Source organism: Heteronotia binoei, chromosome 4 (genome assembly GCF_032191835.1).
Source record: "Heteronotia binoei isolate CCM8104 ecotype False Entrance Well chromosome 4, APGP_CSIRO_Hbin_v1, whole genome shotgun sequence".
Lineage (NCBI taxonomy): Eukaryota > Metazoa > Chordata > Lepidosauria > Squamata > Gekkonidae > Heteronotia > Heteronotia binoei.
This window is the reverse complement of record NC_083226.1, coordinates 129,533,856-129,548,690: the sequence shown is the minus strand read 5'-3', so window position 1 is coordinate 129,548,690 and position 14,835 is coordinate 129,533,856.

Genomic DNA, 14,835 nt, shown 5'->3' with positions numbered 1-14,835 from the left:
TTTGTTCCTGAGGTTTGTCTGATCCTCAGGAGAAGCTTTTTAGGAGATGTAAGAAGCTGCAGAGGGCCGGAGGGTGGAGATATATTCCAAGAACATATTTATTTAATTGGATTCAACCCTATGTAACTATGATGAGTGTCAGCAGTTGGTAAGATTGGGTATTTGCTGGGTCCCTAAGGCTGAGCCCACTGGGGTTGCTTCCAAAATTAGCATTAAAGGAGGTTGGCTGAGTGGAGAGAAAGCAGCTTGTGACCTTCCATCAGGCCAGATCTATCCTACTTAGTTGCAAGAGGTAAGGCTAGAGAAGATGACTGGGAGGTAGTAGCTGGGGGATGACAGGATGGTATTAAAAGGGTGAGGGGAACCAGTTATACGCTGTTCTCGGAGGCCACAGAAATTGGAATTGGCCTTGTACATAAACAAATATTGGTACCTTTGTGATTCTGCCCCCCCCCCCTATTTTCTATCTCTGTTTTGTCCATAAGTCATTGGATGTTCTAGCTGATTTATCACTTCTTACTTCCCTTTTCATGTGAGAATTTTAGTACTCAGACCGCAGACTTTTCTGTCCTTGTGTTTGGATTCTTTCCTCGAAAGTGTCTTTTGCAAATGGCTTCTGGCTTATTCAGCATGTCCAAGAAAGGATATAAAATTATAATTTATTAGCTCTTAATGATTGTTGCCAGGATCTGGCATATTGACAGAATGCAGTAATAATCTCCATACTTGAGAGAGACACCACTTGTGCTCATAGCCCTTTCAACCAAATTTTGATCATGATTTACAACTTTGCATTATGGAAGCAGAAGCAACTCTACTCAGAAAGCTTAATACTCAATGAATGGGGAAGGAAAAACATGGGAGTTCCTGTGCTTAGCAAATACTTCCAGGTCAGTTGCCACTTTCAACAACATACCTGGCATTTCTATCAGTTTAAATGTTTTTTATATAGCAACATGTAATAGAAATCTAAGAAAGGGATGGAAGGTAAACTAGGAAAGCAACGTTTCAAATAGATCACATTTGAATATTTTGTATTGGGACAGTCATTGGTATTTGGACACAGGGCACTCTGTTCATTGTGGTTATACAGCCTGTTTTCTTTGATGCACCTCTTTCTATCTTCCTCCATATCTGTTTAGGGGTGCACAACTCAAACAATTAAATGGATGTGTGGTGGAATGGACCTGGCCTGGCCTGCAGGCTCTATTCCATCCTGCACTCCAAGATTTTTCCAACACCAGGTGAGGCTTTTCTCTCTTTCTGGTAGCCCCCCCCCCCGACCTTTGTAGGATTGGCCCACTGGGAGGGTCAGGACTCCCAGCTTCCCATCCAAGTTCTGAGACCTTGCCCCTGTGTCTCCAATTGCCCAGTGTCTGGACATCACAGAGAGACCTTACTGCCTTGTGTGCCCCTGGAGGAATAGCTACTTCCCAACTGCTGACCTTCCCCCTGGCACCCCTTTTAAAACAATATGTCCAAGGTGGTGAAGGTCTATGTGGTATAGAGAACCACTACCAGCATCAAAAGTTATAAAATATTTATTAAAAAGAAAATATTCACAAGGGTACTTTTAGCACAGTACCATACTGAACAAGGAATTCAAAAGAAATGGGTAAAATGCAATTCCTCTGTCCCTTTCTCTCTATATGCCCCTTCAGATGTTAAAATATAGGACAGGCTCCCTACCTTAGGAAGTTACAGATCTCTGTGTACCAGCCTTTACCTTGAAGCTTCTTTCCTGTTGACTAGGCCACTTCATGGCTAGTGGGTTGCCTGCTGCAGACCTCTTTGTGTAAAGAAGTTTTCCCTAATATCCAGCTGGTACCTTCCCACCCTTAATTTAAACTTGTTCTGTATCTTCTGTATCTGTATCTTCTGATAGATCCAGCACAAAAGAAAGCTCCTCCTTGCTGCAAGGAGTTTTTATCACATGGGGAGTGATAACAGTGCATGAAGGCACTGCTGACATCCCCTGCTCAGCTCCCCAGCATCTTTTCTTGTTCTTGCCACCTGAGTGGTGGTGGGAAGCACAAACTGGGGCTGGGGTAAGCCTACTTCTGCTGCTTCATTAAATTGGAAGATCAGAAATAATGGAAGGGGTGGTGAAAGGATATTTTATTTTAAGGATATTTGCTTGATATACTCTGGAAGTCTTGTGTTTGTAGAGCATCAAGGAGCCCTGCAAGATCACACCAATGGTCTATCTAGCCCAGTATCCTGTATTCAGTAAAGCCCAATAAGATTCCATCAAAAGACCACAGCAGGGGCATAGAGGCCAAAGTCTTCATGTGTTGTTGCACCTTAGCATGTGATATTTAGACATTCTCTAGACATTATTTAGACATTCTCTAAATGTCTCATATTTAGATATTCTCTGAACTTGGAATTTCTATTTAACCATCACATCTAATAGGTAGTAATGAAGATGTCCTCCATGAATGTGCCTGATCTGTTAAAACAAACAAACAAAACTCTCAGCTAGCAGCCATCAGTGTTGATCAGGTCATGTTAATCCCTCAAAAGGGCCACTGTTCCTGTTGGCAGCAGAGGACAGGACTCACAATAATGAGTTTAAATTAAGGGTGGGAAGGTACCAGTTGAATATTAGGAAAAACTTCTTTACAAAAAGAGTTATTCAACAGATGAATCAGCTACCTAGGGAGATGGTGACCTCCCCTTCACTACAGTCTTTAAGCAGTAGCTGGACAAACACTTGTCAGAGATGGTCCAGGCTGATTCTGCATTGAGCAGGGGGTTGGACTAGATAGCCTGTACGCCCCTTTCCAACCCTGTGATTCTATTATTCTATTCTCTAACCATAGATTTTAGGGTGAATCCTAGAACATCACTTTGATACAATAGTGTCACTTGCAATTTCATACTGGAAGTCTGTACTGCCAAGAGATGAAATGCTTGCACCCTTTCTGCTGAGTGGAAACCCCAAAAATGACAGTGAACAGACTCTTGTAACTGGCCAATGTGCACAGCTGTGCTCTGCAGTTCAACCGGCACCAAGGCTCATTATTGGGGTGGTTGCTAGGGACTTACATACTATTTAAGGATACATGATTTCCCTCTGCTTGTGTATTTGTATGTTTTCTCCATAATTAACTGTGGATGGGAGTAATATAGCCCACAGCCAACTGATAAGCAATGTGGTGGGTTGAATGTCCTATACAGATACTCCCTATATTTCAATATTAGTATTACAATGGGGGGGGGAACCCACTTCCAAAGTGCAATAAATGATAAATGAACATATATGAACATATGAAGCTGCCTTATACTGAATCAGACCCTCGGTCCATCAAAGTCAATACTGTCTATTCAGACTGGCAGCGGCTCTCCAGGGTCTCATGCTGAGGTTTTTCACTCCTACTTGCCTGGACCCTTTTTAGTTGGAGATGCTGGGGATTGAACCTGGGACCTTCTGCTTACCAAGCAGATGCTCGACCACTGAGCCACTGTCCCTCTTCAACATTAAGAGAGGGAAATATTTTCAAGACAGAACCTCTGCAGTACCGATAACCTTTTTAGGTCTGGTCAACAGGCCATCCTGGGCACAGATGGAAGAACTGTGGTTTACCACTAGCTCCTTGAATTACCACAGTCTTCCACAATTGCCATAACAGAATAACATGATGTGTTGGAATGATGGCAAATCACTTATCCTTACCCCAAGTTCTCTCACCTGGGTACCAACTACAGCTGGCAATCCTCCCTGCCATGTTGCCATGAAGAGGCCTGAATGTGGCATATTACAGGTTCAGCTACGAACAAAATGCTCAGCAGAAGTTATATGGCCTTCATGACTTAGATTGCACTATGAAGCTCAGAATGGGAAGGAAGAGATGTGCTTTCCTTTGCTGATGTCATGTCATAGTAAAAGTGAATGTGCATTAAAGGTCTGAACTGGTGCTATGATGTGGTAAATGACCTTGTACCATGATATTGGTTTCTGGAAAACCTGAATAATTGGGAAGGGGAAGTTGGAAGATACTGCTTTGTCCCCAGGGTAAATGAATAGGCAAAACTGAGTGGACATGGTATAAAATTTTATCACCACTTCTATCATTTGACATGACTCTTCTGCTATTGAAAAAATACATAAAATATGCGGAGAGGAATGCAATCAACCACTCTCCTCCTCAATGACAGCCTCTCAGCTTACCTTGATAGTAATTCCATTCTCCCATTTTTCTCTGTTAAAATGTCCTCTTCAAATACTTACATATGTGTTGTTAAGGCATAACCAACTTAATGGGATGACCCAGGCAGGGACTTTAAAGGCAGGTGAGAAGCAGAAGTGATTTGTCATAGTCTTCCACTGCAGAGTCTTCCTTGGTGGTCTTCCATCCAACTACTGACCCTGCTTAGCTGCCAAGATCTGATGAACTTCCATCCCTTCTTCAAATACACAATAACATATTTGTAACAAAAGTTTTTGAAAAAGATTAAAAAAGAAGAATCAAACATTAACTCTTAAGAATTTCAATGAGAAATCCCTCTCATGAATAGCTGCCTTGTCATGGCGAGAGGGCTTGTGCGGTTCAATGAGGCTGTGGGCTATGCCATGCAGGGCCACTCAAGATGGACAGGCCACAGCTGAGAATCCAGACTAAATGTGATCCACTGGAGAAGGAAATGGCAAACCACTCCAGTATCCTTGCCAAGACCCCATGAACAGAAACAAAAGGCTAAAAGATATGGTGCTGGAAGATGAGCCCCTCAGGTCAGAAGGTACCCAATATGCTACTGGGGAAGAGCATTCAAGTAACCACAGAAAGAGTGAAGTGGCTGGGCCAAAACCGAAAGGACGCTCAGCTGTGGATGTGTCTGATGATGAAAGAACAGTCCGATGCTGCAAAGAACAATACTGCATCGGAACATGGAATGTAAGATCTATGAATCAAGGTAAGCTAGGTGTGGTCAAACAAGAGATGGCAAGACTGAACATCGACATCTTGGGAATCAGTGAACTAAAATGGACAGGTATGGGTGAATTTAACTCAGAGGATCACTACATCTATTATTATGGCCAAGAGTCCCGTAGAAGAAATGATGTGGCCTTTATAGTTAACAAGAGAGTGAGGAAGGCAGTAATGAGATACAATCTCAAAAATGACAGAATGATCTCGGTCCGTATCCAAGGCAAACCATTCAATATCACAGTAATCCAAGTCTATGCCCCAACCACTGATGCAAAAGACCTGAAGTGGAGCAGTTCTATGAAGACCTACAACTCCTTCTAGAATTAACATCAAAAAAAGATGTGCTCCTCATCATAGGGGACTGGAATGCCAAAGTAGAAAGCCAAAAGGTGACTGGAACAACTGACAAGTTTGACCTTGGAGAACAAAATGAAGCCGGGCAAAGGCTAATAGAGTTTTGTCAAGAGAACAAGCTGGTCATACCGAACACCCTCTTCCAGCAGCCTAAAAGGCAACTCTACACGTGGACATCAGCTGATAGGCAACACAGAAATCAGATTGATTATATACTCTGCAGTCAAAGATGGAAAAGCTCCGTACAGTTATCTAAAACAAGACCTGGAGCTGACTGCGGCTCAGATCATGAGCTACTCATCGCAAAAACTGAAGAAAACTGGGGAAGCCATTAGGCCATTCAGGTTTGACCTTGATCACATCCCTTATGAACATACAGTGGAGGTGAAGAATAGGTTTAAGGAACTAGAGTTGATAGAGTGCCTGAAGAACTATGGACAGAGGTTCGTGACATTGTACAGAAGACAGCAATCAGCACCATCCCAAAGAAAAAGAAATGCAACAAAGCAAAGTGGCTGTCTGATGAGGCTTTACAAATAGCTGAGGAAAGAAGGAAAGTGAAAGGCAAAGGTGAAAAGGAAAGATTCACCCAGCTGAATGCGGATTTCCAGAGAACAGCAAGGAGAGATGAGGAGGCCTTCCTGAAGGAACAATGCAAAGCAATAGAAGAAAATAATAGAATGGGAAGGACAAGAGATCTCTTCAAGAAAATTGGAGAAATCAAGGGAATGTTTCGTGCAAAGATGGCCATGATAAAGGACAAAAATGGTAGGGGCCTAACAGAAGCAGAAGAGATCAGGAAGAGGTGGCAAGAATATACAGAAGAATTATACAAGAAGGATCTCAGTGTCCTTGACAACCATGACAGTGAAATCGATGACCTTGAGCCAGACATCCTGGAAAGTGAAGTCAAATGGGCTTTAGAAAGCATTACTAACAACAAAGAGAGCAGAATGATAGTATCCCAGCTGAGCTACTCAAAGTCCTAAAAGATGATGCTGTTAAAGTGATGCACACATTATGTCAACAAATTTGGAAAACAGTGGCCACAGGATTGGAAAAGATCAGTTTATATTCCAATCTCAAAGAAGGGTAATGCCAAGGAATGTTCAAACTATCGCACCATTGCACACATTTCAAATGCCAGCAAGGTCATGTTAAAGATCCTACAAGCTAGGCTTCAGCAGTATGTCAATCGGGAACTACCAGAAGTTCAGGCTGGGTTTCGGAGAGGTAGAGGAACTAGAGATCAAATTGCCAACATTCGATGGATTATGGAGAAAGCATGGGAGTATCAGAAAAAACGTCTATTTCTGCTTCATTGACTATACTAAAGCCTTTGATTGTGTGGATAACAACAAACTGTGGCAAGTCCTTAAAGAGATGGGAGTAGAGATGGGAGTAAAGAGATGATGGAAGGCTTAAAGATAGCGGCTAAACGTAAAAACTGTGTCGTAATAGGTGATTGATTGGGTCAATATGTGTTCTGGTAGAGAGAAAGAGATTGAGTTTCTTGATGCTCTCAATGACTGTGCTTTGGAGCAGATGGTCTCAGAACCTACCAGGGGTGGGGCGATCCTGGATTTGGTCCTAAGTAATGCCCAAGACTTGGTGAGAGATGTAAAAGTGATTGCGCCGCTTGGGAGCAGTGACCATAATGTTATTGATTTCACCGTTTGTCTAAATAGGGAGTTGCCCAAAAAGACCGCCACAACCACATTTAATTTTAAAAGGGGTAAATACACTGAGATGAGGAGGCATGTGAGGAGGAAACTGAAAGGAAAGGTAAATACGGACAAAACCCTTGGGGAAGCTTGGTCACTATTTAAAACAATAATCCTAGAAGCTCAGATAAAATACATACTACAAGTTAGGAAAGGCACAAACAGGCATAAGAAAAGGCCTGCATGGTTAACAAACAAAGTAATGGAAGCTGTAAAAGGTAAGAAGGACTCCTTTAAGCGGTGGAAAACCAATCCAAGTGAGATTAGTAAAAGGGAACATAGGCTGTGGCAAATCAAATGCAAGACTGTAATCAGGCAGGCAAAAAGGGACTATGAGGAGCATATTGCAAAAAACATAAAGACCAACAATAAAAATTTCTTCAAATATATTAGAAGTAGGAAACCAGCCAGGGAAGCAGTGGGGCCCTTGGATGACCATGGGGTAAAAGGATTACTGAAGGAGGATAGGGAAATGGCTGAGAAGCTGAATGAATTTTTTGCCTCCGTCTTCACTGTGGAAGACGAAAACCTTTTGCCCGCCCCAGAACCACTAATTTTGGAAGGGGTGTTGAAAGACCTGAGTCAGATTGAGGTGACAAAAGAGGAGGTCCTACAACTGATAGACAAATTAAAAACTAATAAGTCATCACCGGGTCCGGATGGCATACATCCGAGAGTTCTGAAACAACTCAAAGTTGAACTTGTGGATCTTCTAACAAAAACCTGTAATCTTTCATTGAAATCTGCCTCCGTTCCTGAGGACTGGAAGGTAGCAAATGTCACCCCCATCTTTAAAAAGGGTTCCAGAGGAGATCCGGGAAATTACAGGCCTGTCAGTTTGACTTCAATACCGCGAAAGTTGGTAGAAACCATTATTAAGGACAGAATGAGTAGGCACATTGATGAACAGGGGTTATTGAGGAAGACTCAGCATGGGTTCTGCAAGGGAAGATCTTGCCTCACTAACCTGTTACAGTTCTTTGAGGGGGTGAACAAACATGTGGACAAAGGTGACCCGATAGATGTTGTTTACCTTGACTTCCAGAAAGCTTTTGATAAAGTTCCTCATCAAAGGCTCCTTAGAAAGCTTGAGAGTCATGGAGTAAAAGGACAGGTCCTCTTGTGGATCAAAAACTGGCTGAGTAATAGGAAGCAGAGAGTGAGTATAAATGGGCAGTCTTCGCAGTGGAGGACGGTAAGCAGTGGGGTGCCGCAGGGCTCGGTACTGGGTCCCATGCTGTTTAACTTGTTCATAAATGATTTAGAGTTGGAAGTGAGCATTGAAGTGGCCAAGTTTGCGGTTGACACTAAATTGTTCAGGGTGGTGAGAACCAGAGAGGATTGTGAGGAACTCCAAAGGGATCTGTTGAGGCTGGGTGAGTGGGCGTCAACGTGGCAGATGCGGTTCAATGTGGCCAAGTGCAAAGTAATGCACATTGGGGCCAAGAATCCCAGCTACCAATACAAGTTGATGGGGTGTGAACTGGCAGAGACTGACCAAGAGAGAGATCTTGGGGTCATGGTAGATAACTCACTGAAAATGTCAACACAGTGTGCGTTTGCAATAAAAAAGGCCAACGCCATGCTGGGAATTATTAGGAAGGGAATTGAAAACAAATCAGCCAGTATCATAATGCCCCTGTATAAATCGATGGTGCGGTCTCATTTGGAGTGCTGTGTGCAGTTCTGGTCGCCACACCTCAAAAAGGATATTATAGCATTGGAGAAAGTCCAGAAAAGGGCAACTAGAATGATTAAAGGGCTGGAACACTTTCCCTATGAAGAAAGGTTGAAACGCTTGGGACTCTTTAGCTTGGAGAAACGTCGACTGCGGGGTGACATGATAGAGGTTTACAAGATAATGCATGGGATGGAGAAAGTAGAGAAAGAAGTACTTTTCTCCCTTTCTCACAATACAAGAACTCGTGGGTACTTGCTGAAATTACTGAGCAGACAGGTTAAAATGGATAAAAGGAAGTACTTCTTCACCCAAAGGGTGATTAACATGTGGAATTCACTGCCACAGGAGGTGGTGGCAGCCACAAGCATAGCCACCTTCAAGAGGGGTTTTGATAAAAATATGGAGCAGAGGTCCATCAGTTGCTATTAGCCACAGTGTGTGTGTATATATAAAATTTTTTGCCACTGTGTGACACAGAGTGTTGGACTGGATGGGCCACTGGCCTGATCCAACATGGCTTCTCTTATGTTCTTACCAGACCACCTCACATGTCTCCTGAGAAACCTGTATAAGGGTCAAGAAGCAACTGTCAGAACGGGAAATGGAACAACTGATTGGGAGTTCGACAAGGATGTATATTGTCACCCTGCTTATTTAATTTATATGCAGAGTACATCATGCGGAATGCTGGCCTGGATGAAACACAAGTCAGAATTAAGATTGCCGGGAAAAACACCAACAACCTCAAATATGCAGATGACACTACTCTAATGGCAGGGAGTGAGGAGGACCTAAAGTACCTCTTGTTGAGGGTGAAAGAGGAGAGCACAAAAGTCGGTTTGAAACTCAACATCAAAAAAACTAAGATCATGGCATCTGGCCCCATCACACCTTGGCAAATAGAAGGGGAAGACATGGAAGTAGTGACAGACGTCACATTTCTGGGATCCAAGATCACTGCAGATGGTGACTGCAGCCATGAAATTAAAAGACGTTTGCTCCTTGAGAGGACAGTTATGGCGAACCTGGGCAGTAAAATAAAAAGTAGAGACATCACCCTGCCAACAAAAGTCCGTATAGTCAAAGCAATGGTATTCCCAGTAGTCATGTATGGCTGTGAGAGCTGGACCATAAGGAAGGCTGAGCGCAGAAGAATAGATGCTTTTGAGATGTGGTGCTTGAGAGTCCCTTGGACTCTTGAGAGTCCCTTGGACTGCAAGAAGATCAAATCAGTCAGTCCTAAGGGAAATCAACCCAGACTGTTCACTGGAAGGTCAGATGCTGACGCTGAAGCTGAAGCTCAAATACTTTGGCCACCAAATGAGAAGGGTGCACTCCCTGGAGAAGATCCTGATGCTAGGAAAGACAGAAGGCAAAAGAAGAAGGGGACGGCAAAAGAGGGGGTGAACAAACATGTGGACAAAGGAGACCCGATAGATGTTGTTTACCTTGACTTCCAGAAAGCTTTTGATAAAGTTCCTCATCAAAGGCTCCTTAGAAAGCTTGAGAATCATGGAGTAAAAGGACAGGTCCTTTTGTGGATCAAAAACTGGCTGAGTAATAGGAAGCAGAGAGTGAGTATAAATGGGCAGTCTTCGCAGTGGAGGACGGTAAGCAGTGGGGTGCCACAGGGCTCGGTACTGGGTCCCATGCTCTTTAACTTGTTCATAAATGATTTAGAGTTGGGAGTGAGCAGTGAAGTGGCCAAGTTTGCGGATGACACTAAATTGTTCAGGGTGGTGAGAACCAGAGAGGATTGTGAGGAACTCCAAAGGGATCCGTTGAGGCTGGGTGAGTGGGCGTCAACGTGGCAGATGCGGTTCAATGTGGCCAAGTGCAAAGTAATGCACATTGGGGCTAAGAATCCCAGCTACAATTACAAGTTGATGGGGTGTGAACTGGCAGAGACTGATCAAGAGAGAGATCTTGGGGTCATGATAGATAACTCACTGAAAGTGTCAAGACAGTGTGCGTTTGCAATAAAAAAGGCCAATGCCATGCTGGGAATTATTAGGAAGGGAATTGAAAACAAATCAGCCAGTATCATAATGCCCCTGTATAAATCGATGGTGCGGTCTCATTTGGAGTACTGTGTGCAGTTCGGGTCGCCGCACCTCAAAAAGGATATTATAGCTTTAGAGAAGGTGCAGAGAAGGGCAACTAGAATGATTAAAGGGCTGGAGCACTTTCCCTATGAAGAAAGGTTGAAACGCTTGGGACTCTTTAGCTTGGAGAAACGTCGACTGCGGGGTGACATGATAGAGGTTTACAAGATAATGCATGGAATGGAGAAAGTAGAGAAAGAAGTACTTTTCTCCCTTTCTCACAATACAAGAACTCGTGGGCATTCGATGAAATTGCTGAGCAGACAGGTTAAAACGGATAAAAGGAAGTACTTCTTCACCCAAAGGGTGATTAACATGTGGAATTCACTGCCACAGGAGGTGGTGGCGGCCACAAGTATAGCCACCTTCAAGAGGGGTTTAGATAAAAATATGGAGCAGAGGTCCATCAGTGGCTATTAGCCACAGTGTATGTGTGTATATAACATTTTTTGCCACTGTGTGACACAGAGTGTTGGACTTGATGGGCCGTTGGCCTGATCCAGCATGGCTTCTCTTATGTTCTTAAAAGATGAGAAGGCTGGACAGTGTTACTGATGTAACAAACACAAATTTGAGCAGACTTCAGAGGATGGTGGAAGACAGGAGGGCCTGGCATGACTTCGTCCATGGGGTCACAAAGAGTCAGACTCGACTATGTGACTGAACAACAACAAATTTTAAATCCCATTTAATTTCCCCATTCCAGAGGATAACCAAGACACTGACAGAAGTAAGGTCCATACCAGCAGGAAGATCTCCTAAAATCATGTTACAGGGGCAAATCTGCCTCCTCCTACCTTGTACAATCAATGCACTTTCTTTCTTTCTTTCTTTCTTTCTTTCTTTCTTTCTTTCTTTCTTTCTTTCTTTCTTTCTTTCTTTCTTTCTTTCTTTCTTTCTTTCTTTCTTTCTTTCCCTGTAAATAACTGTGTGTTGATGCAGATGCTCATTCTACCCAACATATTGTCGCAGGAGAAAATTCATCCTGGTCCCTGGATGAGAGATCAGCCCAGTGGGCAAGAGACCGAGACAGAAGTTTGTACTTTGTTCTACTTTATTCATCTAAATATCAAGATAACCAAATTGCTCAGAGTTTATATCAAACTGTGTACAGATATTGATCAATAATCAAGAGATCTTTTGGGATGCCTAAACAGAGAGCCCAACTGGCTATCAGAAAATGCAACAACCCCCAGCATCTAAAATTAATACCTTTTATCCTTTCATTGATGTGTTCAAAGGTAGTACTCAGATGAGAGCCAGTCACTCTGTCTGTTTGGTTTGTGCTGAGGAGAGGAGCTGTGAATGCCTGTCCAAGTTGTTTGCATTGGGTTTCCCCAGAACTGTATATGCTGCTGATTCAAACTGATCAGCAGCTATTAGCATCACTAAGGACTACTTAGATTAACAATGAAGTGCAGGATTTTATAAAAACACAACATTTATTGCTGACTGATTTATATGATTTGTGAATGATTTAAAAACATGGGAGGACAAAGGAAGAGCAGTGTCAGTCAGTCAGTCACCTTTATTGGCATGTAGACTGGCAAACAATACGATGAGTAAACAAGGGTGGGGAGGAATGTGGAAGGGAAGCTGGACCAAAACCTGATCTTTTCTGAAACATTATATAATTCACACTCTTTCATTCCATTTCTTTGACCAAGCTTTCTTTTTTATTGAGATTTGGGTAGATTATTAGATTTGATTAGTTAGCAATGTTGACTCTTCAATCTGGGATCCATGAGCAATGGAAATTTGAAAACTGGGATGTTTGAGACTATCTCCTAGTTATGAGACCAAACTCCTTCTCCTATATGAACATCAATAGATTCTCACAAGGAAGGGAAGGCCTAATATGCCTCTATTCAAACACCATAGTAATGAATGATTAATTTAGGTACATAAATCAAAGCATGAGCTGGTATCTGCCTGGACTAAAGCTCTAAATTACAGGAAAGTCTATGCCAAGCAGCATAGTTATTGATTCAGAATCTGTACTGTGCCTTTCCATGCAAGGGCTGCATATTCCATTCCCCACTGATAAAAAAAAAAACATTTGGTTAGATAGATAATCCAAAAATTGTAAAAGAGATCCTGATGAAACCCCTTATGTAGGAGAAGTTTAAGACTTCCAAACATTATATCTGGAGATCAAAGTTTACAACAGAAAGATTATAGCAATCATTTTTTTAACAAATCACTTTAGTCTTTATTACAGTCAACAGAAGAAGAAAGGAGTTTGATTAAGCATTTGAACCCAGAAAAATCCCGCCCCCCTTCCTAGTGGAGTTCTATCTCCGAAGGACTTTGGTTCTAAGCTAGTAATTGATTATGTGTATAAATTTATTTCCATGCAGTGACATACAACTGTAGAAACAACAGAACCCATCAAAATATAATCATCAGTTATATAAATAAAAGCCCAACTGTGGTGGCAATTCTGAGGATTTTCATTCGTTAGATGTGACTTGCACAGGATTGGCTCACACTGTCTCTGCCGTGTCATTGTCTGATTCTGCTCTCCCTGCCCACCACCAGCCCCATCAGGCAATAATTCCAGCATAAGCCTACTGACCTTGGCGGGAGACAGTTCTCTGCTGACAGGGGGCTTACTGATCAGCACAGCTTCTCCTCAGGGTCTGTTGTAGGAAGTCCAGGACAGTCCGTCAGAGAGCAGGCAAGGAGGTGTGAGGGTGTAAAACAGAGGCAAGGTTTGTGGTGCCTGGCCCTCCCAGACACCCTCTCTCTCCAGCTATGGGCCTGTGCTCATGAGAAAACAGTAGGGTTTCTTCTCTTCAACTGAGGCAAAAGGAATGTTCATTCACAGCAGCGAAGGGCCCTTTTCCAACTGCCAATACTCTTCACTCTTTCTATTCCAATTAGGCTACAGTGGGCTCACATGACAGAATGGACTCTGAGGGAGAAGCCTTTCCTCCTGGAGAACCACTGTTGCCAATCTCCAGGTGAGGGCTGTAGAAGCTGACTGGGTGATTTCAAACCAGCCTAAACTGCCTCATGGGGTTGTTGTTCAGATCAAAAGGGGGTAAGAGAGGAGAATGCTATAAGCTGATGTAATGAGTGAGGATGCCTCCCTATTAAACAGACTGTCAGAGAGAGACTGTTCGTCTGAAAGGTCTCACTACAGGCCTCTAAGGCAGAACTCATTGGGACCAGTGCTGACTTTGGCAGCCAGTTCCAGGTTGGTGAGAAATTCCTGGAGATTCTATGGTGGAATTTGAGGAGGGCATAGGAGTTAGGGCTTCAGAGTGGGGTCTGCTGGACCCAGGTCCTTAATGTGGAAGCTGACTGACTGATTTCAGACCAGTCACAGACTTCTAGCCTAATTTGCCTCACAGGGTCGTTGTTCAGATCACATGGGGGGAGAGAATTATGTAAACTGCTTTGGTCCTCCCCCCCTCACTGTGAAGAATGACTAATCTTCCTATATAGAGGCTGCAGGGAGGACAAAGGTGATTGAAAGCTGAAGTCAGAGGGGCAGATAAAAGGAAGGAGATAGGGTTGCAAATTCCAGATTAGGAAATTCCTGGAGATTTAAGGGGCCAGGCCTGGAGAGGGCAGGGTTTGAGGAGGGGTGGGAACCCAGAGAGGTAAAATGCCATAGACTCCAAACGGACAATTTCCTCATGGGAACCACTGTTGCCAATCTCTAGGTGAGCGCTGGAGATCACTCAGAATTACAACTGCAAGGGTGGCAGGCACTTGCCCAGAGTCTCCTATTTTTTTTTCCCAGCACGGACCTTACTCCTAGTAGATATAATAAAAGCCTTACGGGTGGCTCGATCCTCAATTTTTATTGGAAGTTGTGGCTACCACAGGAGTGGCCTTGCACTCTGTCTGTTATGACTCCCCCCTGTCATTTGGTAGTCTCGCTGTGACCCACCTACTGCCGGCCCTGTCAGGCCAGAACCCCATCAGTCAGCCTCTGACCTCTGACAAAGACAGTTGTCTGCTGAGAGATTCTCCTGGAGTCTTACTGATTACTATGATCCTTCCTCAGTCCATCTCCCTGCCCC